The sequence below is a fragment of the Puntigrus tetrazona genome, chromosome 15, assembly GCF_018831695.1.
Source record: "Puntigrus tetrazona isolate hp1 chromosome 15, ASM1883169v1, whole genome shotgun sequence".
Classification (NCBI taxonomy): domain Eukaryota; kingdom Metazoa; phylum Chordata; class Actinopteri; order Cypriniformes; family Cyprinidae; genus Puntigrus; species Puntigrus tetrazona.
In genome coordinates this window covers 9,009,248-9,029,819 of record NC_056713.1, presented here as the reverse complement: position 1 = coordinate 9,029,819, position 20,572 = coordinate 9,009,248, and the positions used below count along the sequence as shown (strand labels likewise).

Here is a 20,572-nt window from a genome sequence, read left to right as displayed (position 1 = left end):
CAGTTGTAATTCAAACTCTTAGCTGCTGGCAAAAACCAGCCCGTGCCAGTGGCGCAGGGTGCTGTGGCTTAGCCGGTCAAAGCTCCTGTCTAGTAAACAGGAGATCCTGGGTTCGAATCCCAGCGGTGCCTTGGGATCCCTTGTCTGCCTAAAGAAAGTGCGAGTCTGAGTTCTATCCTCTACAAAGGGATAGCATGGCATGGTAAGTAACCGGCAGAAGGCCAAAACCGTGTTGTCAGAAATTTTCAAGTCTCTCAGCTCTGAAAATAACAAAAACAGAGCAAGCCATTGGCTGCCCTTATTCAGTTGTAATTCAAACTCTTAGCTGCTGGCAAAGAATGCCAGCCCGTGCCAATGGCAGAGGGTGCCGTGGCTTAGCCGGTCAAAGCGCCTGTCTCGTAAACAGGAGATCCTGGGTTCGAATCCCAGCGGTGCCTTTGGGAAACCTTGTATGCCTAAAGAATGTGTTTTTCTGAGGTCGGACCATGTATTAGTTGGTTAAAGTGCCTGTCTTCTAAACAGGGATCCTGGGAATGATTCCAAGCAGTACCTCTCTGTCGGCTTTGTTGGACAGGAGAGCCTCAGAGTGCTGTGGTTTTTTTGAACCGGAAGACCTGATGGCTTGTCATCAAAGCGTGCTAAGTGAACTGCACAAACACTTGGCTTGGCGTGAAGAAGTTTTTGTTAATCAAAATATAAAGTAAATCTTTATATTAAAAAATTCAGTTACCATTATAACTGCAGTCAGACATAAGCTAAGAACCCCACTATTTAGAACCCATCTGTTTTTGGCATTTTACATCTGTTGTCTTACACCTGTGATCCTCATTTAATGAGGGTATTTCAGAGGCCACCATATATTACTGTGACGTGGTAGTGTGACGACCATATAAAAACCCTGAATAGTGGTGAGTGGGAGTGCTGTCTATAGAGTGGTTCTGTGTGGACCTTAGACAGACTCGGCTTGTATTGATCAATAAAAGTCTGAATTTTTGCTATCAAAACCTAATGCTCTGAGGCTTGTCATAATCCAGGGCATCCACAAACACTTGGCTTGGCGCCGTGGCTTAGTTGGTTAAAGCGCCTGTCTAGTAAACAGGAGATCCTGGGTTCGAATCCCAGCGGTGCCTTTGGGATCCCTTGTCTGCCTAAAGAATGTGCGAATCTTAGTTCTGTCCTCTACAAAGGGATAGCATGGTATGGTAAGGCAGAAGGCCAAAACCGTGTTGTCTGAATTTTTCTCTCAGCCTGAAAATAACAATCACACAGGCTAGCTGGCCTCCCTTAATCAGTTGTAATTCAAACTCTTAGCTGCTGGCTAAAAACGCCAGCCCGTGCCAGTGGCGCAGGGTGCTGTGGCTTAGCCGGTCAAAGCGCCTGTCTTGTAAACAGGAGATCCTGGGTTCAAATCACAGCGGTGCCTTGTCTGCCTAAAGAATGTGAGAACCTGAGTTTGGTCCCCTATACAGATATAGTAGGGGAGCCTGAGAGTGCTGCTGTTTTTTTGACCTGATGGCTTGTCATCAGAGCGTGCTAAGCAAACTGCTCAAAGCAGAATGCAAGACCTTCACCTGGCTCAGCAAAACCAGCCAACGGGCCCTGTGGCGCAATGGATAGCGCATTGGACTTCTAGACTGCCCGTTGAGGCCATTCAAAGGTTGTGGGTTTGAGCCCCACCAGAGTCGTCCCTTTTGGCATTTCTTTAGAGCTTCATGGCCTTTGAAACCTTTGTCTTGTGAACAGGAGATCCTGGGTTCGAATCCCAGCGGTGCCTTTGGGAAACCTTGTATGCCTAAAGAATGTGTTTTTCTGAGGTCGGACCGTGTATTAGTTGGTTAAAGTGCCTGTCTTCTAAACAGGGGATCCTGGGAATGATTCCAAGCGGTACCTCTCTGCCTTAAGCGAGTTTGGTCCTGAGTCTTTGGACAGCGGAGCCTGAGAGTTTGGTAAGTTTTTTAACCGGACGACCTGATGGCTTGTCATCAAAGCGTGCTAAGTGAACTGCACAAACACTTGGCTTGGCGCCGTGGCTTAGTTGGTTAAAGCGCCTGTCTAGTAAACAGGAGATCCTGGGTTCGAATCCCAGCGGTGCCTTTGGGATCCCTTTTCTGCCTAAAGACTGTGCGAATCTTAGTTCTGTCCTCTACAAAGGGATAGCATGGTATGGTAAGGCAGAAGGCCAAAACCGTGTTGTCAGAAATTTTTCAAGTCTCTCAGCTCTGAAAATAACAAAAACAGAGGCAAGCCGGCCACCCTTATTCAGTTGTAATTCAAACTCTTAGCTGCTGGCAAAGAATGCCAGCCCGTGCCAATGGCAGAGGGTGCCGTGGCTTAGCCGGTCAACGCGCCTGTCTCGTAAACAGGAGATCCTGGGTTCAAATCCCAGCGGTGCCTTGTCTGCCTTAAGAATGTGAGAATCTGAGTTTGGTCCCCTATACAGATATAGCAGGGGAGCCTGAGAGTGCTGTTGTTTTTTTTAACCGGACGACCTGATGGCTTGTCATCAGAGCGTGCTAAGCAAACTGCGCAAAGCAGAATGCAAGACCTTCACCTGGCTCAGCAAAACCAGCCAATGGGCTCTGTGGCGCAATGGATAGCGCATTGGACTTCTAGACTGCCCGTTGTGGCCATTCAAAGGTTGTGGGTTCGAGTCCCACCAGAGTCGTCTCTTTTGGCATTTCTCTAGGGCTACATGGCCAACAAACACAGAGGCTAGCTGGCCAACCTTATTCGGTTGTAATTCAAACTCTTAGCAGCTGGCTAAGAACGCCGGCCCATGCCAACGCAGGAGCGTTGAAAACCTTTGAAACCTTTGTCTTGTGAACAGGAGATCCTGGGTTCGAATCCCAGCGGTGCCTTTGGGAAACCTTGTATGCCTAAAGAATGTGTTTTTCTGAGGTCGGACCATGTATTAGTTGGTTAAAGTGCCTGTCTTCTAAACACGGGATCCTGGGAATGATTCCAAGCAGTACCTCTCTGTCGCATCTTTGTTGGACAGGAGAGCCTCAGAGTGCTGTGGTTTTTTTGAACCGGAAGACCTGATGGCTTGTCATCAAAGCGTGCTAAGTGAACTGCACAAACACTTGGCTTGGCGTGAAGAAGTTTTTGTTAATCAAAATATAAAGTAAATCTTATATAATTCAGTTACCATTATAACTGCAGTCAGACATAAGCTAAGAACCCCACTATTTAGAACCCATCTGTTTTTGGCATTTTACATCTGTTGTCTTACACCTGTGATCCTCATTTAATGAGGGTATTTCAGGAGGCCACCATATATTACTGTGACGTGGTAGTGTGACGACCATATAAAAACCCCTGAATAGTGGTGAGCGGGAGTGCTGTCTATAGAGTGGTTCTGTGTGGACCTTAGACAGACTCGGCTTGTATTGATCAATAAAAGTCTGAATTTTTGCTATCAAAACCTAATGCTCGGAGTCTTCTTTAATCCGGGGAATCCACAACAGGCGCCGTGGCTTAGTTGGTTAAAGCGCCTGTCTAGTAAACAGGAGATCCTGGGTTCGAATCCCAGCGGTGCCTTTGGGATCCCTTGTCTGCCTAAAGAATGTGCGAATCTTAGTTCTGTCCTCTACAAAGGGATAGCATGGTATGGTAAGGCAGAAGGCCAAAACCGTGTTGTCAGAATTTTTTTAAAACCCAGAAAATAACAAACACAGAGGCTAGCTGGCCTCACTTAATCAGTTGTAATTCAAACTCTTAGCTAATGGCAAAAAACGCCAGCCCGTGCCAGTGGCGCAGGGTGCTGTGGCTTAGCCGGTCAAAGCGCCTGTCTTGTAAACAGGAGATCCTGGGTTCAAATCACAGCGGTGCCTTGTCTGCCTAAAGAATGTGAGAATCTGAGTTTGGTGCCCTCTACAGATATAGTAGGGGAGCCTGAGAGTGCTGCTGTTTTTTTGACCTGATGGCTTGTCATCAGAGCGTGCTAAGCAAACTGCGCAAAGCAGAATGCAAGACCTTCACCTGGCTCAGCAAAACCAGCCAACGGGCTCTGTGGCGCAATGGATAGCGCATTGGACTTCTAGACTGCCCGTTGAGGCCATTCAAAGGTTGTGGGTTCGAGTCCCACCAGAGTCGTCCCTGTTGGCATTTCTTTAGAGCTTCATGGCCTTTGAAACCTTTGTCTTGTGAACAGGAGATCGTGGGTTCGAATCCCAGCGGTGCCTTTGGGAAACCTTGTATGCCTAAAGAATGTGTTTTTCTGAGGTCGGACCGTGTATTAGTTGGTTAAAGTGCCTGTCTTCTAAACAGGGGATCCTGGGAATGATTCCAAGCGGTACCTCTCTGCCGTGTAGTCTTTGGACAGCGGAAACTGAGAGTTTGGTAAGTTTTTTAACCGGACGACCTGATGGCTTGTCATCAAAGCGTGCTAAGTGAACTGCACAAACACTTGGCTTGGCGCCGTGGCTTAGTTGGTTAAAGCGCCTGTCTCGTAAACAGGAGATCCTGGGTTCAAATCCCAGCGGTGCCTTGTCTGCCTTGAGAATCTGAGTTTGGTCCTCTATACAGATATAGCAGGGGAGCCTGAGAGTGCTGTTGTTTTTTTTAACCGGACGACCTGATGGCTTGTCATCAGAGCGTGCTAAGCAAACTGCGCAAAGCAGAATGCAAGACCTTCACCTGGCTCAGCAAAACCAGCCAACGGGCTCTGTGGCGCAATGGATAGCGCATTGGACTTCTAGACTGCCCGTTGTGGCCATTCAAAGGTTGTGGGTTCGAGTCCCACCAGAGTCGTCTCTTTTGGCATTTCTCTAGGGCTACATGGCCAACAAACACAGAGGCTAGCTGGCCAACCTTATTCGGTTGTAATTCAAACTCTTAGCAGCTGGCTAAGAATGCCGGCCCATGCCAACGCAGGAGCGTTGAAAAACCTTTGAAACCTTTGTCTTGTGAACAGGAGATCCTGGGTTCGAATCCCAGCGGTGCCTTTGGGAAACCTTGTATGCCTAAAGAATGTGTTTTTCTGAGGTCGGACCGTTAGTTGGTTAAAGTGCCTGTCTTCTAAACAGGGGATCCTGGGAATGATTCCAAGCAGTATTTCTCTGTCGCATCTTTGTTGGACAGGAGAGCCTCAGAGTGCTGTGGTTTTTTTGAACCGGAAGACCTGATGGCTTGTCATCAAAGCGTGCTAAGTGAACTGCCCAAAAGCTTGGCTTGGCGCCGTGGCTTAGTTGGTTAAAGCGCCTGTCTAGTAAACAGGAGATCCTGGGTTCGAATCCCAGCGGTACCTTGGGATCCCTTGTCTGCCTAAAGAAAGTGCGAGTCTGAGTTCTATCCTCTACAAAGGGATAGCATGGTATGGTAAGGCAGAAGGCCAAAACCGTGTTGTCTGAAATTTTTCAAGTCTCTCAGCTCTGAAAATAACAAAACAGAGCTAGCTGGCCACCCTTAATCAGTTGTAATTCAAACTCTTAGCTGCTGGCAAAGAACGCCAGCCCGTGCCAGTGGCGCAGGGTGCTGTGGCTTAGCCGGTCAAAGCGCCTGTCTTGTAAACAGGAGATCCTGGGTTCAAATCCCAGCGGTGCCTTGTCTGCCTAAAGAATGTGAGAATCTGAGTTTGGTCCCCTATACAGATATAGCAGGGGAGCCTGAGAGTGCTGTTGTTTTTTTAACCGACGACCTGATGGCTTGTCATCAGAGCGTGCTAAGAAAACTGCGCAAAGCAGAATGCAAGACCTTCACCTGGCTCAGCAAAACCAGCCAATGGGCTCTGTGGCGCAATGGATAGTGCATTGGACTTCTAGACTGCCCGTTGTGGCCATTCAAAGGTTGTGGGTTCGAGTCCCACCAGAGTCGTCTCTTTTGGCATTTCTCTAGGGCTACATGGCCAACAAACACAGAGGCTAGCTGGCCAACCTTATTCGGTTGTAATTCAAACTCTTAGCAGCTGGCTAAGAATTGTATGCTAAAGAATGTGTTTTTCATGCCAACGCAGGAGCGTTGAAAAACCTTTGAAACCTTTGTCTTGTGAACAGGAGATCCTGGGTTCCCAGAGCGGTACCTTCTGAAAGCTAGCCTGAGAGTGGAGCCTGAGGTCGGACCGTTAGTTGGTTACCGGACGACCTGATGGCTTGTCATCAAAGCGTGCTAAGTGAACTGCACAAACACTCCTCAGGCTTGGCGCCGTGGCTTAGTTGGTTAAAGCGCCTGTCTAGTAAACAGGAGATCCTGGGTTCGAATCCCCTGGGCGGTGCCTTTGGGATCCCTTGTCTGCCTAAAGAAAGTGCGAATCTTAGTTCTGTCCTCTACAAAGGGATAGCATGGTATGGTAAGGCAGAAGGCCAAAACCGTGTTGTCTGAAATTTTTAAAGTCTCTCAGCTCTGAAAATAACAAAAACAGAGGCAAGCTGGCCACCCTTATTCAGTTGTAATTCAAACTCTTAGCTGCTGGCAAAGAATGCCAGCCCGTGCCAGTGGCAGAGGGTGCCGTGGCTTAGCCGGTCAAAGCGCCTGTCTTGTAAACAGGAGATCCTGGGTTCAAATCACAGCGGTGCCTTGTCTGCCTAAAGAATGTGAGAATCTGAGTTTGGTCCCCTATACAGATATAGTAGGGGAGCCTGAGAGTGCTGTTGTTTTTTTAACCGACGACCTGATGGCTTGTCATCAGAGCGTGCTAAGCAAACTGCATGCAAAGCAGAATGCAAGACCTTCACCTGGCTCAGCAAAACCAGCCAATGGGCTCTGTGGCGCAATGGATAGCGCATTGGACTTCTAGACTGCCCGTTGTGGCCATTCAAAGGTTGTGGGTTCGAGTCCCACCAGAGTCGTCTCTTTTGGCATTTCTCTAGGGCTACATGGCCAACAAACACAGAGGCTAGCTGGCCAACCTTATTCGGTTGTAATTCAAACTCTTAGCAGCTGGCTAAGAACGCTGCCCATGCCAACGCATGAGGTAGTTGAAAAACCTTTGAAACCTTTGTCTTGTGAACAGGAGATCCTGGGTTCGAAGACTTTGGACAGCGGAGCCTGAGAGTTTGGTAAGTTTTTTAACCGGACGACCTGATGGCTTGTCATCAAAGCGTTCTAAGTGAACTGCACAAACACTAGGCTTGGCGCCGTGGCTTAGTTGGTTAAAGCGCCTGTCTAGTAAACAGGAGATCCTGGGTTCGAATCCCAGCGGTGCCTTGGGATCCCTTGTCTGCCTAAAGAAAGTGCGAGTCTGAGTTCTATCCTCTATAAAGGGATAGCATGGTATGGTAAGGCAGAAGGCCAAAACCATGATGTCTGAATTTTTTCAAACAGAGCTAGCTGGCCACCCTTAATCAGTTGTAATTCAAACTCTTAGCTGCTGGCAAAGAACGCCAGCCTGTGCCAGTGGCGCAGGGTGCCGTGGCTTAGCCGGTCAAAGCGCCTGTCTTGTAAACAGGAGATCCTGGGTTCGAATCCCAGCGGTGCCTTGTCTGCCTTAAGAATTTGAGTTTGGTCCCCTATACAGATATAGCAGGGAATCCTGAGAGTGCTGTTGTTTTATTTAACTGGACGACCTGATGGCTTGTCATCAGAGCGTGCTAAGTGAACTGCCCAAAAGCTTGGCTTGGCACCGTGGCTTAGTTGGTTAAAGCGCCTGTTTAGTAAACAGGAGATCCTGGGTTCGAATCCCAGCGGTGCCTTTGGGATCCGTTGTCTGCCTAAAGAATGTGCGAATCTTAGTTCTGTCCTCTATAAAGGGATAGCATGGTATGGTAAGGCAGAAGGCCAAAACCGTGTTGTCAGAATTTTTTTAAAACCCAGAAAATAACAAACACAGAGGCTAGCTGGCCTCACTTAATCAGTTGTAATTCAAACTCTTAGCTAATGGCAAAAAACGCCAGCCCGTGCCAGTGGCGCAGGGTGCTGTGGCTTAGCCGGTCAGAAGGCCAAAACCGTGTTGTCAGAAATTTTTCAAGTCTCTCAGCTCTGAAAATAACAAAAACAGAGGCAAGCCGGCCACCCTTATTCAATTGTAATTCAAACTCTTAGCTGCTGGCAAAGAATGCCAGCCCGTGCCAATGGCCGAGGGTGCCGTGGCTTAGCCGGTCAAAGCGCCTGTCTCGTAAACAGGAGATCCTGGGTTCAAATCCCAGCGGTGCCTTGTCTGCCTTAAGAATGTGAGAATCTGAGTTTGGTCCCCTATACAGATATAGCAGGGGAGCCTGAGAGTGCTGTTGTTTTTTTTAACCGGACGACCTGATGGCTTGTCATCAGAGCGTGCTAAGCAAACTGCGCAAAGCAGAATGCAAGACCTTCACCTGGCTCAGCAAAACCAGCCAATGGGCTCTGTGGCGCAATGGATAGCGCATTGGACTTCTAGACTGCCCGTTGTGGCCATTCAAAGGTTGTGGGTTCGAGTCCCACCAGAGTCGTCTCTTTTTGGCATTTCTCTAGGGCTACATGGCCAACAAACACAGAGGCTTGCTGGCCAACCAACCTTATTCGGTTGTAATTCAAACTCTTAGCAGCTGGCTAAGAACGCCGGCCCATGCCAACGCAGGAGCGTTGAAAAACCTTTGAAACCTTTGTCTTGTGAACAGGAGATCCTGGGTTCGAATCCCAGCGGTGCCTTTGGGAAACCTTGTATGCCTAAAGAATGTGTTTTTCTGAGGTCGGACCATGTATTAGTTGGTTAAAGTGCCTGTCTTCTAAACACGGGATCCTGGGAATGATTCCAAGCAGTACCTCTCTGTCGCATCTTTGTTGGACAGGAGAGCCTCAGAGTGCTGTGGTTTTTTTGAACCGGAAGACCTGATGGCTTGTCATCAAAGCGTGCTAAGTGAACTGCACAAACACTTGGCTTGGCGTGAAGAAGTTTTTGTTAATCAAAATATAAAGTAAATCTTATATAATTCAGTTACCATTATAACTGCAGTCAGACATAAGCTAAGAACCCCACTATTTAGAACCCATCTGTTTTTGGCATTTTACATCTGTTGTCTTACACCTGTGATCCTCATTTAATGAGGGTATTTCAGGAGGCCACCATATATTACTGTGACGTGGTAGTGTGACGACCATATAAAAACCCCTGAATAGTGGTGAGCGGGAGTGCTGTCTATAGAGTGGTTCTGTGTGGACCTTAGACAGACTCGGCTTGTATTGATCAATAAAAGTCTGAATTTTTGCTATCAAAACCTAATGCTCGGAGTCTTCTTTAATCCAGGACATCCACAACAGGCGCCGTGGCTTAGTTGGTTAAAGCGCCTGTCTAGTAAACAGGAGATCCTGGGTTCGAATCCCATCGGTGCCTTTGGGATCCCTTGTCTGCCTAAAGAATGTGCGAATCTTAGTTCTGTCCTCTACAAAGGGATAGCATGGTATGGTAAGGCAGAAGGCCAAAACCGTGTTGTCTGAATTTTTTTAAAACCCAGAAAATAACAAACACAGAGGCTAGCTGGCCTCCCTTAATCAGTTGTAATTCAAACTCTTAGCTGCTGGCTAAAAACGCCAGCCCGTGCCAGTGGCGCAGGGTGCTGTGGCTTAGCTGGTCAAAGCGCCTGTCTTGTAAACAGGAGATCCTGGGTTCAAATCACAGCGGTGCCTTGTCTGCCTAAAGAATGTGAGAACCTGAGTTTGGTCCCCTATACAGATATAGTAGGGGAGCCTGAGAGTGCTGCTGTTTTTTTGACCTGATGGCTTGTCATCAGAGCGTGCTAAGCAAACTGCGCAAAGCAGAATGCAAGACCTTCACCTGGCTCAGCAAAACCAGCCAACGGGCCCTGTGGCGCAATGGATAGCGCATTGGACTTCTAGACTGCCCGTTGAGGCCATTCAAAGGTTGTGGGTTTGAGTCCCACCAGAGTCGTCCCTTTTGGCATTTCTTTAGAGCTTCATGGCCTTTGAAACCTTTGTCTTGTGAACAGGAGATCCTGGGTTCGAATCCCAGCGGTGCCTTTGGGAAACCTTGTATGCCTAAAGAATGTGTTTTTCTGAGGTCGGACCATGTATTAGTTGGTTAAAGTGCCTGTCTTCTAAACAGGGGATCCTGGGAATGATTCCAAGCGGTACCTCTCTGCCGCGTAGTCTTTGGACAGCGGAGCCTGAGAGTTTGGTAAGTTTTTTAACCGGACGACCTGATGGCTTGTCATCAAAGCGTGCTAAGTGAACTGCACAAACACTTGGCTTGGCGCCGTGGCTTAGTTGGTTAAAGCGCCTGTCTAGTAAACAGGAGATCCTGGGTTCGAATCCCAGCGGTGCCTTGGGATCCCTTGTCTGCCTAAAGAAAGTGCGAGTCTGAGTTCTATCCTCTATAAAGGGATAGCATGGTATGGTAAGGCAGAAGGCCAAAACCGTGTTGTCTGAAATTTTTCAAGTCTCTCAGCTCTGAAAATAACAAAACAGAGCTAGCTGGCCACCCTTAATCAGTTGTAATTCAAACTCTTAGCTGCTGGCTAAAAACGCCAGCCCGTGCCAGTGGCGCAGGGTGCTGTGGCTTAGCTGGTCAAAGCGCCTGTCTTGTAAACAGGAGATCCTGGGTTCAAATCACAGCGGTGCCTTGTCTGCCTAAAGAATGTGAGAACCTGAGTTTGGTCCCCTATACAGATATAGTAGGGAGCCAGAGAGTGCTGCTGTTTTTTTGACCTGATGGCTTGTCATCAGAGCGTCCTAAGCAAACTGCTCAAAGCAGAATGCAAGACCTTCACCTGGCTCAGCAAAACCAGCCAACGGGCTCTGTGGCGCAATGGATAGCGCATTGGACTTCTAGACTGCCCGTTGAGGCCATTCAAAGGTTGTGGGTTCGAGTCCCACCAGAGTCGTCCATTTCTCTAGGGCTGTTGGCATTTCTTTAGAGCTGGCTCATGGCCTTTGAAACCTTTGTCTTGTGAACAGGAGATCCTGGGTTCGAATCCCAGCGGTGCCTTTGGGAAACCTTGTATGCCTAAAGAATGTGTTTTTCTGAGGTCGGACCGTGTATTAGTTTAGTTGGTTAAAGTGCCTGTCTTCTAAACAGGGGATCCTGGGAATGATTCCAAGCGGTACCTCTTTGCCGCGTGCGAGTCTGAGTTCTTCCTGGACAGCGGAGCCTGAGAGTTTGAAGTAAAACAAGTTTTTTTAACCGGACGACCTGATGGCTTGTCATCAAAGCGTGCTAAGTGAACTGCACAAACGCTTGGCTTGGCGCCGTGGCTTAGTTGGTTAAAGCGCCTGTCTAGTAAACAGGAGATCCTGGGTTCGAATCCCAGCGGTGCCTTGGGATCCCTTGTCTGCCTAAAGAAAGTGCGAGTCTGAGTTCTATCCTCTATAAAGGGATAGCATGGTATGGTAAGGCAGAAGGCCAAAACCGTGTTGTCCGAAATTTTTCAAACAGAGCTAGCTGGCCACCTTTAATCAGTTGTAATTCAAACGCTTAGCTGCTGGCAAAGAATGCCAGCCTATGCCAGTGGCGCAGGGTGCCGTGGCTTAGCCGGTCAAAGCGCCTGTCTTGTAAACAGGAGATCCTGGGTTCGAATCCCAGCGGTGCCTTGTCTGCCTAAAGAATTTGAGTTTGGTCCCCTATACAGATTTAGCAGGGAAGCCTGACAGTGCCATTGTTTTATTTAACCGGACGACCTGATGGCTTGTCATCAGAGCGTGCTAAGTGAACTGCACAAATGCTTGGCTTGGCGCCGTGGCTTAGTTGGTTAAAGCGCCTGTCTAGTAAACAGGAGATCCTGGGTTCGAATCCCAGCTGTGCCTTTGGGATCCCTTGTCTGCCTAAAGAATGTGCGAATCTTAGTTCTGTCCTCTACAAAGGGATAGCATGGTATGGTAAGGCAGAAGGCCAAAACCGTGTTATCTGAGATTTTTCAAGTCTCTCAGCTCTGAAAATAACAAAAACAGAGGCAAGCTGGCCACCCTTGTTCAGTTGTAATTCAAACTCTTAGCTGCTGGCAAAGAATGCCAGCCCGTGCCAATGGCGGAGGGTGCCGTGGCTTAGCCGGTCAAAGCGCCTGTCTCGTAAACAGGAGATCCTGGGTTTAAATCCCAGCGGTGCCTTGTCTGCCTTAAGAATGTGAGAATCTGAGTTTGGTCCCCTATACAGATATAGCAGGGGAGCCTGAGAGTGCTGTTGTTTTTTTTTTTTTAACCGACCTGATGGCTTGTCATCAGAGCGTGCTAAGCAAACTGCGCAAAGCAGAATGCAAGACCTTCACCGGGCTCAGCAAAACCAGCCAATGGGCTCTGTGGCGCAATGGATAGCGCATTGGACTTCTAGACTGCCCGTTGTGGCCATTCAAAGGTTGTGGGTTCGAGTCCCACCAGAGTCGTCTCTTTTGGCATTTCTTAGGGCTACATGGCCAACAAACACAGAGGCTAGCTGGCCAACCTTATTCGGTTGTAATTCAAACTCTTAGCAGCTGGCTAAGAACGCCGGTCCATGCCAATGCAGGAGCGTTGAAAACCTTTGAAACCTTTGTCTTGTGAACAGGAGATCCTGGGTTCGAATCCCAGCGGTGCCTTTGGGAAACCTTGTGCCTAAAGAATGTGTTTTTCTGAGGTCGGACCGTGTATTAGTTGGTTAAAGTGCCTGTCTTCTAAACAGGGGATCCTGGGAATGATTACAAGCAGTACCTCTCTGTCGCATCTTTGTTGGACAGGAGAGCCTCAGAGTGCTGTGGTTTTTTTGAACCGAAGACCTGATGTCTTGTCATCAAAGTGTGCTAAGTGAACTGCACAAACACTTGCTTTAGCGCCGTGGCTTAGTTGGTTAAAGCGCCTGTCTAGTTAACAGGAGATCCTGGGTTCAAATCCCAGCGGTGCCTTTGGGATCCCTTGTCTGCCTAAAGAATGTGCGAATCTTAGTTCTGTCCTCTACAAAGGGATAGCGTGGTATGGTAAGGCAGAAGGCCAAAACCGTGTTGTTTGAAATTTTTCAAGTCTCTCACCTCTGAAAATAACAAAAACAGAGGCAAGCTGGCCACCCTTAGACTTTGGACAGCGGAGCCTGAGAGTTTGGTAAGTTTTTTAACCGGACAACCTGATGGCTTGTCATCAAAGCGTGCTAAGTGAACTGCACAAACGCTTGGCTTGGCGCCGTGGCTTAGTTGGTTAAAGCGCCTGTCTAGTAAACAGGAGATCCTGGGTTCGAATCCCATCGGTGCCTTGGGATCCCTTGTCTGCCTAAAGAAAGTGCGAGTCTGAGTTCTATCCTCTATAAAGGGATAGCATGGTATGGTAAGGCCAAAACCGTGTTGTCCGAAATTTTTCAAACAGAGCTAGCTGGCCACCCTTAATCAGTTGTAATTCAAACTCTTAGCTGCTAGCAAAGAACGCCAGCCTGTGCCAGTGGCGCAGGGTGCCGTGGCTTAGCCGGTCAAAGCGCCTGTCTTGTAAACAGGAGATCCTGGGTTCAAATCCCAGCAGTTCCTTGTCTGTCTAAAGAATTTGAGTTTGGTCCCCTATACAGATATAGCAGGGAAGCCTGAGAGTGCTGTTGTTTTATTTAACCGGACGACCTGATGGCTTGTCATCAGAGCGTGCTAAGTGAACTGCCCAAAAGCTTGGCTTGGCGCCGTGGCTTAGTTGGTTAAAGCGCCTGTCTAGTAAACAGGAGATCCTGGGTTCGAATCCCAGCGGTGCCTTTGGGATCCCTTGTCTGCCTAAAGAATGTGCGAATCTTACTTCTGTCCTCTACAAAGGGATGGTATGGTAAGGCAGAAGGCCAAAACTGTGTTGTCTGAAGTTTTTCAAGTCTCTCAGCTCTGAAAATAACAAAAACAGAGGCAAGCTGGCCACCCTTATTCAGTTGTAATTCAAACTCTTAGCTGCTGGCAAAGAATGCCAGCCCGTGCCAATGGCGGAGGGTGCCGTGGCTTAGCCGGTCAAAGCGCCTGTCTCGTAAACAGGAGATCCTGGGTTCGATTCCCAGCGGTGCCTTGTCTGCCTTAAGAATGTGAGAATCTGAGTTTGGTCCCCTATACAGATATAGCAGGGGAGCCTGAGAGTGCTGTTGTTTTTTTTAACCGGACGACCTGATGGCTTGTCATCAGAGCGTGCTAAGCAAACTGCGCAAAGCAGAATGCAAGGCCTTCACCTGGCTCAGCAAAGCCAACCAATGGGCTCTGTGGCGCAATGGATAGCGCATTGGACTTCTAGACTGCCTGTTGTGGCCATTCAAAGGTTGTGGGTTCGAGTCCCACTAGAGTCGTCTCTTTTGGCATTTCTCTAGGGCTACATGGCCAACAAACACAGAGGCTAGCTGGCCAACCTTATTCGGTTGTAATTCAAACTCTTAGCAGCTGGCTAAGAACGCCGGCCCATGCCAACGCAGGAGCGTTGAAACACCTTTGAAACCTTTGTCTTGTGAACAGGAGATCCTGGGTTCGAATCCCAGCGGTGCCTTTGGGAAAACTTGTATGCCTAAAGAATGTGTTTTTCTGAGGTCGGACCGTGTATTAGTTGGTTAAAGTGCCTGTCTTCTAAACAGGGGATCCTGGGAATGATTCCAAGCGGTACCTCTCTGCCGCGTAGTCTTTGGACAGCGGAGCCTGAGAGTTTGGTAAGTTTTTTAACCGGACGACCTGATGGCTTGTCATCAAAGCGTGCTAAGTGAACTGCACAAATGCTTGGCCTGGCGCCGTGGCTTAGTTGGTTAAAGCGCCTGTCTAGTTAACAGGAGATCCTGGTTTCGAATCCCAGCAATGCCTTGGGATCCCTTGTCTGCCTAAAGAAAGTGCGAGTCTGAGTTCTATCCTCTATAAAGGGATAGCATGGTATGGTAAAGCAGAAGGCCAAAACCGTGTTGTCTGAAACTTTTCAAACAGCACTAGCTGGCCACCCTTAATCAGTTGTAATTTAAACTCTTAGCTGCTGGCAAAGAATGCCAGCCTATGCCAGTGGCGCAGGGTGCCGTGGCTTAGCCGGTCAAAGCGCCTGTCTTGTAAACAGGAGATCCTGGGTTCGAATCCCAGCGGTGCCTTGTCTGCCTAAAGAATTTGAGTTTGGTCCCCTATACAGATTTAGCAGGGAAGCCTGAGAGTGCCATTGTTTTATTTAACCGGACGACCTGATGGCTTGTCATCAGAGCGTGCTAAGTGAACTGCACAAATGCTTGGCTTGGCGCCGTGGCTTAGTTGGTTAAAGCGCCTGTCTAGTAAACAGGAGATCCTGGGTTCGAATCCCAGCTGTGCCTTTGGGATCCCTTGTCTGCCTAAAGAATGTGCGAATCTTAGTTCTGTCCTCTACAAAGGGATAGCATGGTATGGTAAGGCAGAAGGCCAAAACCGTGTTATCTGAGATTTTTCAAGTCTCTCAGCTCTGAAAATAACAAAAACAGAGGCAAGCTGGCCACCCTTGTTCAGTTGTAATTCAAACTCTTAGCTGCTGGCAAAGAATGCCAGCCCGTGCCAATGGCGGAGGGTGCCGTGGCTTAGCCGGTCAAAGCGCCTGTCTCGTAAACAGGAGATCCTGGGTTTGAATCCCAGCGGTCCCTTGTCTGCCTTAAGAATGTGAGAATCTGAGTTTGGTCCCCTATACAGATATAGCAGGGGAGCCTGAGAGTGCTGTTGTTTTTTTTAACAGGACGACCTGATGGCTTGTCATCAGAGCGTGCTAAGCAAACTGCGCAAAGCAGAATGCAAGACCTTCACCGGGCTCAGCAAAACCAGCCAATGGGCTCTGTGGCGCAATGGATAGCGCATTGGACTTCTAGACTGCCCGTTGTGGCCATTCAAAGGTTGTGGGTTCGAGTCCCACCAGAGTCGTCTCTTTTGGCATTTCTTAGGGCTACATGGCCAACAAACACAGAGGCTAGCTGGCCAACCTTATTCGGTTGTAATTCAAACTCTTAGCAGCTGGCTAAGAACGCCGGTCCATGCCAATGCAGGAGCGTTGAAACACCTTTGAAACCTTTGTCTTGTGAACAGGAGATCCTGGGTTCGAATCCCAGCGGTGCCTTTGGGAAACCTTGTATGCCTAAAGAATGTGTTTTTCTGAGGTCGGACCGTGTATTAGTTGGTTAAAGTGCCTGTCTTCTAAACAGGGGATCCTGGGAATGATTACAAGCAGTACCTCTCTGTCGCATCTTTGTTGGACAGGAGAGCCTCAGAGTGCTGTGGTTTTTTTGAACCGGAAGACCTGATGTCTTGTCATCAAAGTGTGCTAAGTGAACTGCTCAAACACTTCGCTTGGCGCCGTGGCTTAGTTGGTTAAAGCGCCTGTCTAGTTAACAGGAGATCCTGGGTTCAAATCCCAGCGGTGCCTTTGGGATCCCTTGTCTGCCTAAAGAATGTGCGAATCTTAGTTCTGTCCTCTACAAAGGGATAGCGTGGTATGGTAAGGCAGAAGGCCTAAACCGTGTTGTTTGAAATTTTTCAAGTCTCTCACCTCTGAAAATAACAAAAACAGAGGCAAGCTGGCCACCCTTAGACTTTGGACAGCGGAGCCTGAGAGTTTGGTAAGTTTTTTAACCGGACAACCTGATGGCTTGTCATCAAAGCGTGCTAAGTGAACTGCACAAACGCTTGGCTTGGCGCCGTGGCTTAGTTGGTTAAAGCGCCTGTCTAGTAAACAGGAGATCCTGGGTTCAAATCCCAGCAGTGTCTTGTCTGTCTAAAGAATTTGAGTTTGGTCGCCTATACAGATATAGCAGGGAAGCCTGAGAGTGCTGTTGTTTTATTTAACCGGACGACCTGATGGCTTGTCATCAGAGCGTGCTAAGTGAACTGCCCAAAAGCTTGGCTTGGCGCCGTGGCTTAGTTGGTTAAAGCGCCTGTCTAGTAAACAGGAGATCCTGGGTTCGAATCCCAGCGGTGCCTTTGGGATCCCTTGTCTGCCTAAAGAATGTGCGAATCTTACTTCTGTCCTCTACAAAGGGATGGTATGGTAAGGCAGAAGGCCAAAACTGTGTTGTCTGAAGTTTTTCAAGTCTCTCAGCTCTGAAAATAACAAAAACAGAGGCAAGCTGGCCACCCTTATTCAGTTGTAATTCAAACTCTTAGCTGCTGGCAAAGAATGCCAGCCCGTGCCAATTGCGGAGGGTGCCGTGGCTTAGCCGGTCAAAGCGCCTGTCTCGTAAACAGGAGATCCTGGGTTCAAATCCCAGCGGTGCCTTTGGGATCCCTTGTCTGCCTAAAGAATGTGCAAATCTGAGTTCTGTCCTCTATAAAGGGATAGCATGGTAAGGCAGAAGGCCAAAACAGTGTTGTCTGAAAGTTTTCAAACACAGAGGCTAGCTGGCCACCCTTAATATGTTGTAATTCAAACTCTTAACTGCTGGCCAAGAACGCCAGCCTGTACCAGTGGCGCAGGGTGCCGTGGCTTAGCCAGGCAAAGCATCTGTCTTGTAAACAGGAGATCCTGGGTTCGAATCCCAACCTTGTATGCCTAAAGAATGTGTTTTTCTGAGGTCGGACCGTGTATTAGTTGGTTAAAGTGTCTGTCTTGTAAACAGGGGATCCTGGGAACGATTCCAAGCAGTACCTCTCTGTCGCATCTTTGTTGGACAGGAGAGCCTCAGAGTGCTGTCGTTTTTTTGAACCGGAAGACCTGATGGCTTGTTGTTAGGGTTATGTATTGACATTTTGCAACTTTGATCCTTCAGTTACAGCTTCCATCGGGTGCCAGGCTTTGTCAGCCTGATGAGAACGGAATGTTGGAGTTAAATGTTGACAGTTATGCACCTGTGGCCTTTTAGTTTCAGTTTGATTCTTGGTCATAACATGGCCTCCGTAGAATACTGATAGGGCCACCGGAAGAATCTGAAGGAGTGAAGATTCTGACGCACAAGAAATGTGGCCAATTGTTTTCATTTACTGTATCTTGTCCTTTCCTCTATAAATAAAGTGACTTGTAAACTGAGCTTCGGAGGAGGAAAAGCGCGGAGGAGGCAAAGCAGGGAAGGAGGCAGAAGGCGGGGGCCTGCCCGGCCCCCGGCCTCAGGCGGACTGTGATCCGTCTGGAGGCAAAAGGGAGGAGGAAAAGCGCGGAGGAGGCAAAGCAGGGAAGGAGGCAGAAGGCGGGGGCCTGCCCGGCCCCCGGCCTCAGGCGGACTGTGATCCGTCTGGAGGCAAAAGGGAGGTTAAGGAGAAACCTGCTTCTCTCCCGCTTGCAATCGACAGCGCAATCCTTGCAAGCTTTAAAATCCAGAAACTTGTCTTGTGTTTTATTTCGCCTTGAGTTGATCCTTCCTGGTAAAGAGCCGTTTGAGTGAAATAGTCTCAACACTTGTCATCAAAGCGTGCTAAGTGAACTGCACAAACGCTTGGCTTGGCGCTGTGGCTTAGTTGGTTAAAGCGCCTGTCTAGTAAACAGGAGATCCTGGGTTCGAATCCCAACGGTGCCTTTGGGATCCTTTTTCTGCCTAAAGAATGTGCGAATCATAGTTCTGTCCTCTACAAAGGGATAGCATGGTATGGTGAGGCAGAAGGCCAAAACCATGTTGTCTGAAATTTTTGAAGTCTCTCAGCTCTGAAAATAACAAACACAGAGGCAAGCTGGCCACCCTTATTCAGTTGTAATTCAAACTCTTAGCTGCTGGCAAAGAATGCCAGCCCGTGCCAATGGCGGAGGGTGCCGTGGCTTAGCCGGTCAAAGCGCCTGTCTTGTAAACAGGAGATCCTGGGTTCGAATCCCAGCGGTGCCTTTGAATTCCCTTGTCTGCCTGTAGCGGACCCCGTCCGAATGATGGTTGAAACTTTTACTGATGTTTCCAGACTTTTATTTCTGTTCCCTTTCGTCTTCAGAAATCACCGTAAGAGCTGAACAAAGTGATACAAAACATATATCAACATTACCTGACATATTCAGCGATGCTGACAAAAACACTTGTATTTAATCAACAGCGTATAAAAAACACAAACCTTATGCCTTTTCGGGGGGTTGCTAAATAAACTTGTTACATCTCTTTCGTGAACGAGCTTTAAGCCGCCATGAAGCGTTCACTCTCCCATTTCCCTTTTCTCTTTAGCGTCGTGCGTTGTGAAAAGCGGATTTTGTTTCAAAATAAAAGTCATAAACCAACGAAAATAATTTGGTCATTAAACATTAAATATTACAAAGGCAACACCAAACAAAATAAATTAAAATTAACTCTTATTAAAGCCTGTTACACTCCCACCAAATTATCAATGTTTCTCAAACATGAATAATTTCACTTATAACTCTTGTGTGCATCAAGTGCAATAAAGTCCTTTTGAAGATGCATTCACTCCGCTTCCAATAATAAGACCAACTTCTGAGCTGGCCTTTCTACTATTGAGGTTTTATGAACTCGTTCTCCTTTCTTGTTTAGTCTTTTGTCACCAAGTGCTATTTTGGCCTTTCTTACCAGTCCATCTGAACTCAGAACAGTCTCAGTAATCCTTCCAAGCCTCCATTCACTCCTTGGTAAGGTTTCATCGATATCCATGACTATGTCACCAATTTGAAAGTTCCTTTTTGGAGCATGCCAGCATTGTCGAGCAGCGATGTTGTGGAGATACTCTTTTTTCCATCTGCTCCAAAACTGTTCAGTAAGATACTGCACACGTCTCCATCTCTTCCTCATATACACATCCTCTCTTATGAACTTTCCTGGTGGAGGTAGGGCTGTGGTGGATTTCATGGTAATCAGATGATTAGGTGTGAGTGGTTCTAAGCTCTCGGGGTCATTCAGGTTGTCAACTGTAAGGGGTCGACTATTGATTATTGCCATGGCTTCATAAAACAAGGTGCGCAATGAAGCATCATCTAGCCTGCCTGCTGAAAGGGTGATGGTAGCACTAAGAACACTCCTTACAGTTTTGATTTGCCGTTCCCATACACCCCCTGCATGACTAGAATGGGGTGCATTCAAAACGAAATCACATTGTTTGTCGGTCAGAAAAGTAGTGAGCCTTTCTGGATCGAGCTCCTGCAGTGCCAAGTTCAGTTCGTTCTTTGCACCTACGAAATTGGTACCTTGGTCACATCTGATCTGTCGTACTGTGCCTCGAATTGCGATAAAGCACCTTAGACTGTTAATAAACGCATCTGTGGACATATCTTCTAACATTTCTATATGAATAGCTCTTGAACACAGGCATGTTAGAAGCAGACCATACCGTTTGTGATGTTTCCTTCCTTCTTTAGTCACAAAAGGACCAAAGCAGTCCATTCCACAATACATAAAAGGTGGAGAAGGCTCTACGCGTTCTGAGGGAAGATCGCTCATCCTTTGTCCTTCAGCAGGTCTTCTCAGTCTTCTACATGTTACACAGTTGCGAATGTAAGATGAGACCGCTCGATTTATTCCAGGTATCCAATAGCCACACGATCTGATTTCATTTGTTGTGAAACCCTTGCCTTGATGTTTTACAGTTTCATGACAGTGTGCTATTATCAACTTGGTTACATGATGCTCTTTAGGAAGGATTAGTGGATGCTTAAATGAGTCAGCATTCGATGAGCGATTTAGTCTACCTCCCACTTTGATCATACCATCTTTGGCATCTATGAAGGCATCCAAGTAATGAAGTTTACTGTTACTTGGAAGTTGTTTTCCTTGACTCAACAGATCAATCTCTTTCTGATACGTTTGCCTTTGTACTCCTCTTAGAATCAAGCATCTAGCATCCTCTTGTTCACTTACAGAAGCCGGTGAACTTGCTTTATTCCTCTTGATCCATCTCAGAAGACGTGCAAT

At 47.8% G+C, this 20,572-nt stretch overlaps 51 non-coding genes across 51 annotated transcripts; all 51 read left to right on the top strand.

The window, feature by feature from the left end:
- The first annotated feature begins 57 nt into the window (after window positions 1–57).
- trnat-agu lies at window positions 58–131 on the top strand. The gene has a single exon. It is a non-coding gene; the product is annotated as a tRNA-Thr (tRNA).
- Window positions 132–363: 232 nt separating this feature from the next.
- trnat-cgu lies at window positions 364–437 on the top strand. Its single transcript has one exon. It is a non-coding gene; the product is annotated as a tRNA-Thr (tRNA).
- A 619-nt stretch (window positions 438–1,056) lies between these two features.
- On the top strand, window positions 1,057–1,130 carry trnat-agu. Its single transcript has one exon. It is a non-coding gene; the product is annotated as a tRNA-Thr (tRNA).
- A 219-nt stretch (window positions 1,131–1,349) lies between these two features.
- trnat-ugu lies at window positions 1,350–1,423 on the top strand. Its single transcript has one exon. It is a non-coding gene; the product is annotated as a tRNA-Thr (tRNA).
- Window positions 1,424–1,595: 172 nt separating this feature from the next.
- Window positions 1,596–1,685, top strand: trnar-ucu. Its single transcript is given in 2 exon segments — window positions 1,596–1,632; window positions 1,650–1,685. It is a non-coding gene; the product is annotated as a tRNA-Arg (tRNA).
- Window positions 1,686–2,020: 335 nt separating this feature from the next.
- trnat-agu lies at window positions 2,021–2,094 on the top strand. The gene has a single exon. It is a non-coding gene; the product is annotated as a tRNA-Thr (tRNA).
- A 226-nt stretch (window positions 2,095–2,320) lies between these two features.
- trnat-cgu lies at window positions 2,321–2,394 on the top strand. Its single transcript has one exon. It is a non-coding gene; the product is annotated as a tRNA-Thr (tRNA).
- A 181-nt stretch (window positions 2,395–2,575) lies between these two features.
- On the top strand, window positions 2,576–2,665 carry trnar-ucu. The gene is given in 2 exon segments: window positions 2,576–2,612; window positions 2,630–2,665. It is a non-coding gene; the product is annotated as a tRNA-Arg (tRNA).
- Window positions 2,666–3,466: 801 nt separating this feature from the next.
- Window positions 3,467–3,540, top strand: trnat-agu. The gene has a single exon. It is a non-coding gene; the product is annotated as a tRNA-Thr (tRNA).
- A 219-nt stretch (window positions 3,541–3,759) lies between these two features.
- trnat-ugu lies at window positions 3,760–3,833 on the top strand. Its single transcript has one exon. It is a non-coding gene; the product is annotated as a tRNA-Thr (tRNA).
- Window positions 3,834–4,005: 172 nt separating this feature from the next.
- Window positions 4,006–4,095, top strand: trnar-ucu. Its single transcript is given in 2 exon segments — window positions 4,006–4,042; window positions 4,060–4,095. It is a non-coding gene; the product is annotated as a tRNA-Arg (tRNA).
- Window positions 4,096–4,415: 320 nt separating this feature from the next.
- trnat-cgu lies at window positions 4,416–4,489 on the top strand. The gene has a single exon. It is a non-coding gene; the product is annotated as a tRNA-Thr (tRNA).
- A 173-nt stretch (window positions 4,490–4,662) lies between these two features.
- On the top strand, window positions 4,663–4,752 carry trnar-ucu. The gene is given in 2 exon segments: window positions 4,663–4,699; window positions 4,717–4,752. It is a non-coding gene; the product is annotated as a tRNA-Arg (tRNA).
- Window positions 4,753–5,174: 422 nt separating this feature from the next.
- On the top strand, window positions 5,175–5,248 carry trnat-agu. The gene has a single exon. It is a non-coding gene; the product is annotated as a tRNA-Thr (tRNA).
- A 223-nt stretch (window positions 5,249–5,471) lies between these two features.
- trnat-ugu lies at window positions 5,472–5,545 on the top strand. The gene has a single exon. It is a non-coding gene; the product is annotated as a tRNA-Thr (tRNA).
- A 179-nt stretch (window positions 5,546–5,724) lies between these two features.
- Window positions 5,725–5,814, top strand: trnar-ucu. Its single transcript is given in 2 exon segments — window positions 5,725–5,761; window positions 5,779–5,814. It is a non-coding gene; the product is annotated as a tRNA-Arg (tRNA).
- A 323-nt stretch (window positions 5,815–6,137) lies between these two features.
- trnat-agu lies at window positions 6,138–6,214 on the top strand. Its single transcript has one exon. It is a non-coding gene; the product is annotated as a tRNA-Thr (tRNA).
- Window positions 6,215–6,440: 226 nt separating this feature from the next.
- On the top strand, window positions 6,441–6,514 carry trnat-ugu. The gene has a single exon. It is a non-coding gene; the product is annotated as a tRNA-Thr (tRNA).
- Window positions 6,515–6,695: 181 nt separating this feature from the next.
- Window positions 6,696–6,785, top strand: trnar-ucu. Its single transcript is given in 2 exon segments — window positions 6,696–6,732; window positions 6,750–6,785. It is a non-coding gene; the product is annotated as a tRNA-Arg (tRNA).
- Window positions 6,786–7,069: 284 nt separating this feature from the next.
- On the top strand, window positions 7,070–7,143 carry trnat-agu. The gene has a single exon. It is a non-coding gene; the product is annotated as a tRNA-Thr (tRNA).
- A 198-nt stretch (window positions 7,144–7,341) lies between these two features.
- Window positions 7,342–7,415, top strand: trnat-ugu. Its single transcript has one exon. It is a non-coding gene; the product is annotated as a tRNA-Thr (tRNA).
- Window positions 7,416–7,554: 139 nt separating this feature from the next.
- On the top strand, window positions 7,555–7,628 carry trnat-agu. The gene has a single exon. It is a non-coding gene; the product is annotated as a tRNA-Thr (tRNA).
- A 387-nt stretch (window positions 7,629–8,015) lies between these two features.
- trnat-cgu lies at window positions 8,016–8,089 on the top strand. Its single transcript has one exon. It is a non-coding gene; the product is annotated as a tRNA-Thr (tRNA).
- Window positions 8,090–8,270: 181 nt separating this feature from the next.
- trnar-ucu lies at window positions 8,271–8,360 on the top strand. The gene is given in 2 exon segments: window positions 8,271–8,307; window positions 8,325–8,360. It is a non-coding gene; the product is annotated as a tRNA-Arg (tRNA).
- An 807-nt stretch (window positions 8,361–9,167) lies between these two features.
- trnat-agu lies at window positions 9,168–9,241 on the top strand. Its single transcript has one exon. It is a non-coding gene; the product is annotated as a tRNA-Thr (tRNA).
- Window positions 9,242–9,460: 219 nt separating this feature from the next.
- Window positions 9,461–9,534, top strand: trnat-ugu. Its single transcript has one exon. It is a non-coding gene; the product is annotated as a tRNA-Thr (tRNA).
- Window positions 9,535–9,706: 172 nt separating this feature from the next.
- trnar-ucu lies at window positions 9,707–9,796 on the top strand. Its single transcript is given in 2 exon segments — window positions 9,707–9,743; window positions 9,761–9,796. It is a non-coding gene; the product is annotated as a tRNA-Arg (tRNA).
- A 320-nt stretch (window positions 9,797–10,116) lies between these two features.
- On the top strand, window positions 10,117–10,190 carry trnat-agu. The gene has a single exon. It is a non-coding gene; the product is annotated as a tRNA-Thr (tRNA).
- Window positions 10,191–10,413: 223 nt separating this feature from the next.
- Window positions 10,414–10,487, top strand: trnat-ugu. The gene has a single exon. It is a non-coding gene; the product is annotated as a tRNA-Thr (tRNA).
- Window positions 10,488–10,658: 171 nt separating this feature from the next.
- Window positions 10,659–10,748, top strand: trnar-ucu. The gene is given in 2 exon segments: window positions 10,659–10,695; window positions 10,713–10,748. It is a non-coding gene; the product is annotated as a tRNA-Arg (tRNA).
- A 360-nt stretch (window positions 10,749–11,108) lies between these two features.
- On the top strand, window positions 11,109–11,182 carry trnat-agu. The gene has a single exon. It is a non-coding gene; the product is annotated as a tRNA-Thr (tRNA).
- A 198-nt stretch (window positions 11,183–11,380) lies between these two features.
- trnat-ugu lies at window positions 11,381–11,454 on the top strand. The gene has a single exon. It is a non-coding gene; the product is annotated as a tRNA-Thr (tRNA).
- A 139-nt stretch (window positions 11,455–11,593) lies between these two features.
- Window positions 11,594–11,667, top strand: trnat-agu. The gene has a single exon. It is a non-coding gene; the product is annotated as a tRNA-Thr (tRNA).
- Window positions 11,668–11,893: 226 nt separating this feature from the next.
- trnat-cgu lies at window positions 11,894–11,967 on the top strand. Its single transcript has one exon. It is a non-coding gene; the product is annotated as a tRNA-Thr (tRNA).
- Window positions 11,968–12,149: 182 nt separating this feature from the next.
- On the top strand, window positions 12,150–12,239 carry trnar-ucu. The gene is given in 2 exon segments: window positions 12,150–12,186; window positions 12,204–12,239. It is a non-coding gene; the product is annotated as a tRNA-Arg (tRNA).
- A 421-nt stretch (window positions 12,240–12,660) lies between these two features.
- Window positions 12,661–12,734, top strand: trnat-agu. Its single transcript has one exon. It is a non-coding gene; the product is annotated as a tRNA-Thr (tRNA).
- A 267-nt stretch (window positions 12,735–13,001) lies between these two features.
- trnat-agu lies at window positions 13,002–13,075 on the top strand. The gene has a single exon. It is a non-coding gene; the product is annotated as a tRNA-Thr (tRNA).
- A 191-nt stretch (window positions 13,076–13,266) lies between these two features.
- Window positions 13,267–13,340, top strand: trnat-ugu. Its single transcript has one exon. It is a non-coding gene; the product is annotated as a tRNA-Thr (tRNA).
- Window positions 13,341–13,479: 139 nt separating this feature from the next.
- On the top strand, window positions 13,480–13,553 carry trnat-agu. Its single transcript has one exon. It is a non-coding gene; the product is annotated as a tRNA-Thr (tRNA).
- A 221-nt stretch (window positions 13,554–13,774) lies between these two features.
- On the top strand, window positions 13,775–13,848 carry trnat-cgu. The gene has a single exon. It is a non-coding gene; the product is annotated as a tRNA-Thr (tRNA).
- Window positions 13,849–14,029: 181 nt separating this feature from the next.
- Window positions 14,030–14,119, top strand: trnar-ucu. The gene is given in 2 exon segments: window positions 14,030–14,066; window positions 14,084–14,119. It is a non-coding gene; the product is annotated as a tRNA-Arg (tRNA).
- A 697-nt stretch (window positions 14,120–14,816) lies between these two features.
- On the top strand, window positions 14,817–14,890 carry trnat-ugu. The gene has a single exon. It is a non-coding gene; the product is annotated as a tRNA-Thr (tRNA).
- A 139-nt stretch (window positions 14,891–15,029) lies between these two features.
- trnat-agu lies at window positions 15,030–15,103 on the top strand. Its single transcript has one exon. It is a non-coding gene; the product is annotated as a tRNA-Thr (tRNA).
- Window positions 15,104–15,328: 225 nt separating this feature from the next.
- Window positions 15,329–15,403, top strand: trnat-cgu. Its single transcript has one exon. It is a non-coding gene; the product is annotated as a tRNA-Thr (tRNA).
- A 181-nt stretch (window positions 15,404–15,584) lies between these two features.
- On the top strand, window positions 15,585–15,674 carry trnar-ucu. The gene is given in 2 exon segments: window positions 15,585–15,621; window positions 15,639–15,674. It is a non-coding gene; the product is annotated as a tRNA-Arg (tRNA).
- A 425-nt stretch (window positions 15,675–16,099) lies between these two features.
- Window positions 16,100–16,173, top strand: trnat-agu. The gene has a single exon. It is a non-coding gene; the product is annotated as a tRNA-Thr (tRNA).
- Window positions 16,174–16,440: 267 nt separating this feature from the next.
- trnat-agu lies at window positions 16,441–16,514 on the top strand. The gene has a single exon. It is a non-coding gene; the product is annotated as a tRNA-Thr (tRNA).
- A 139-nt stretch (window positions 16,515–16,653) lies between these two features.
- Window positions 16,654–16,727, top strand: trnat-agu. Its single transcript has one exon. It is a non-coding gene; the product is annotated as a tRNA-Thr (tRNA).
- A 221-nt stretch (window positions 16,728–16,948) lies between these two features.
- trnat-cgu lies at window positions 16,949–17,022 on the top strand. Its single transcript has one exon. It is a non-coding gene; the product is annotated as a tRNA-Thr (tRNA).
- Window positions 17,023–18,179: 1,157 nt separating this feature from the next.
- trnat-agu lies at window positions 18,180–18,253 on the top strand. The gene has a single exon. It is a non-coding gene; the product is annotated as a tRNA-Thr (tRNA).
- A 226-nt stretch (window positions 18,254–18,479) lies between these two features.
- On the top strand, window positions 18,480–18,553 carry trnat-ugu. The gene has a single exon. It is a non-coding gene; the product is annotated as a tRNA-Thr (tRNA).
- The last annotated feature ends 2,019 nt before the right edge of the window (window positions 18,554–20,572 follow it).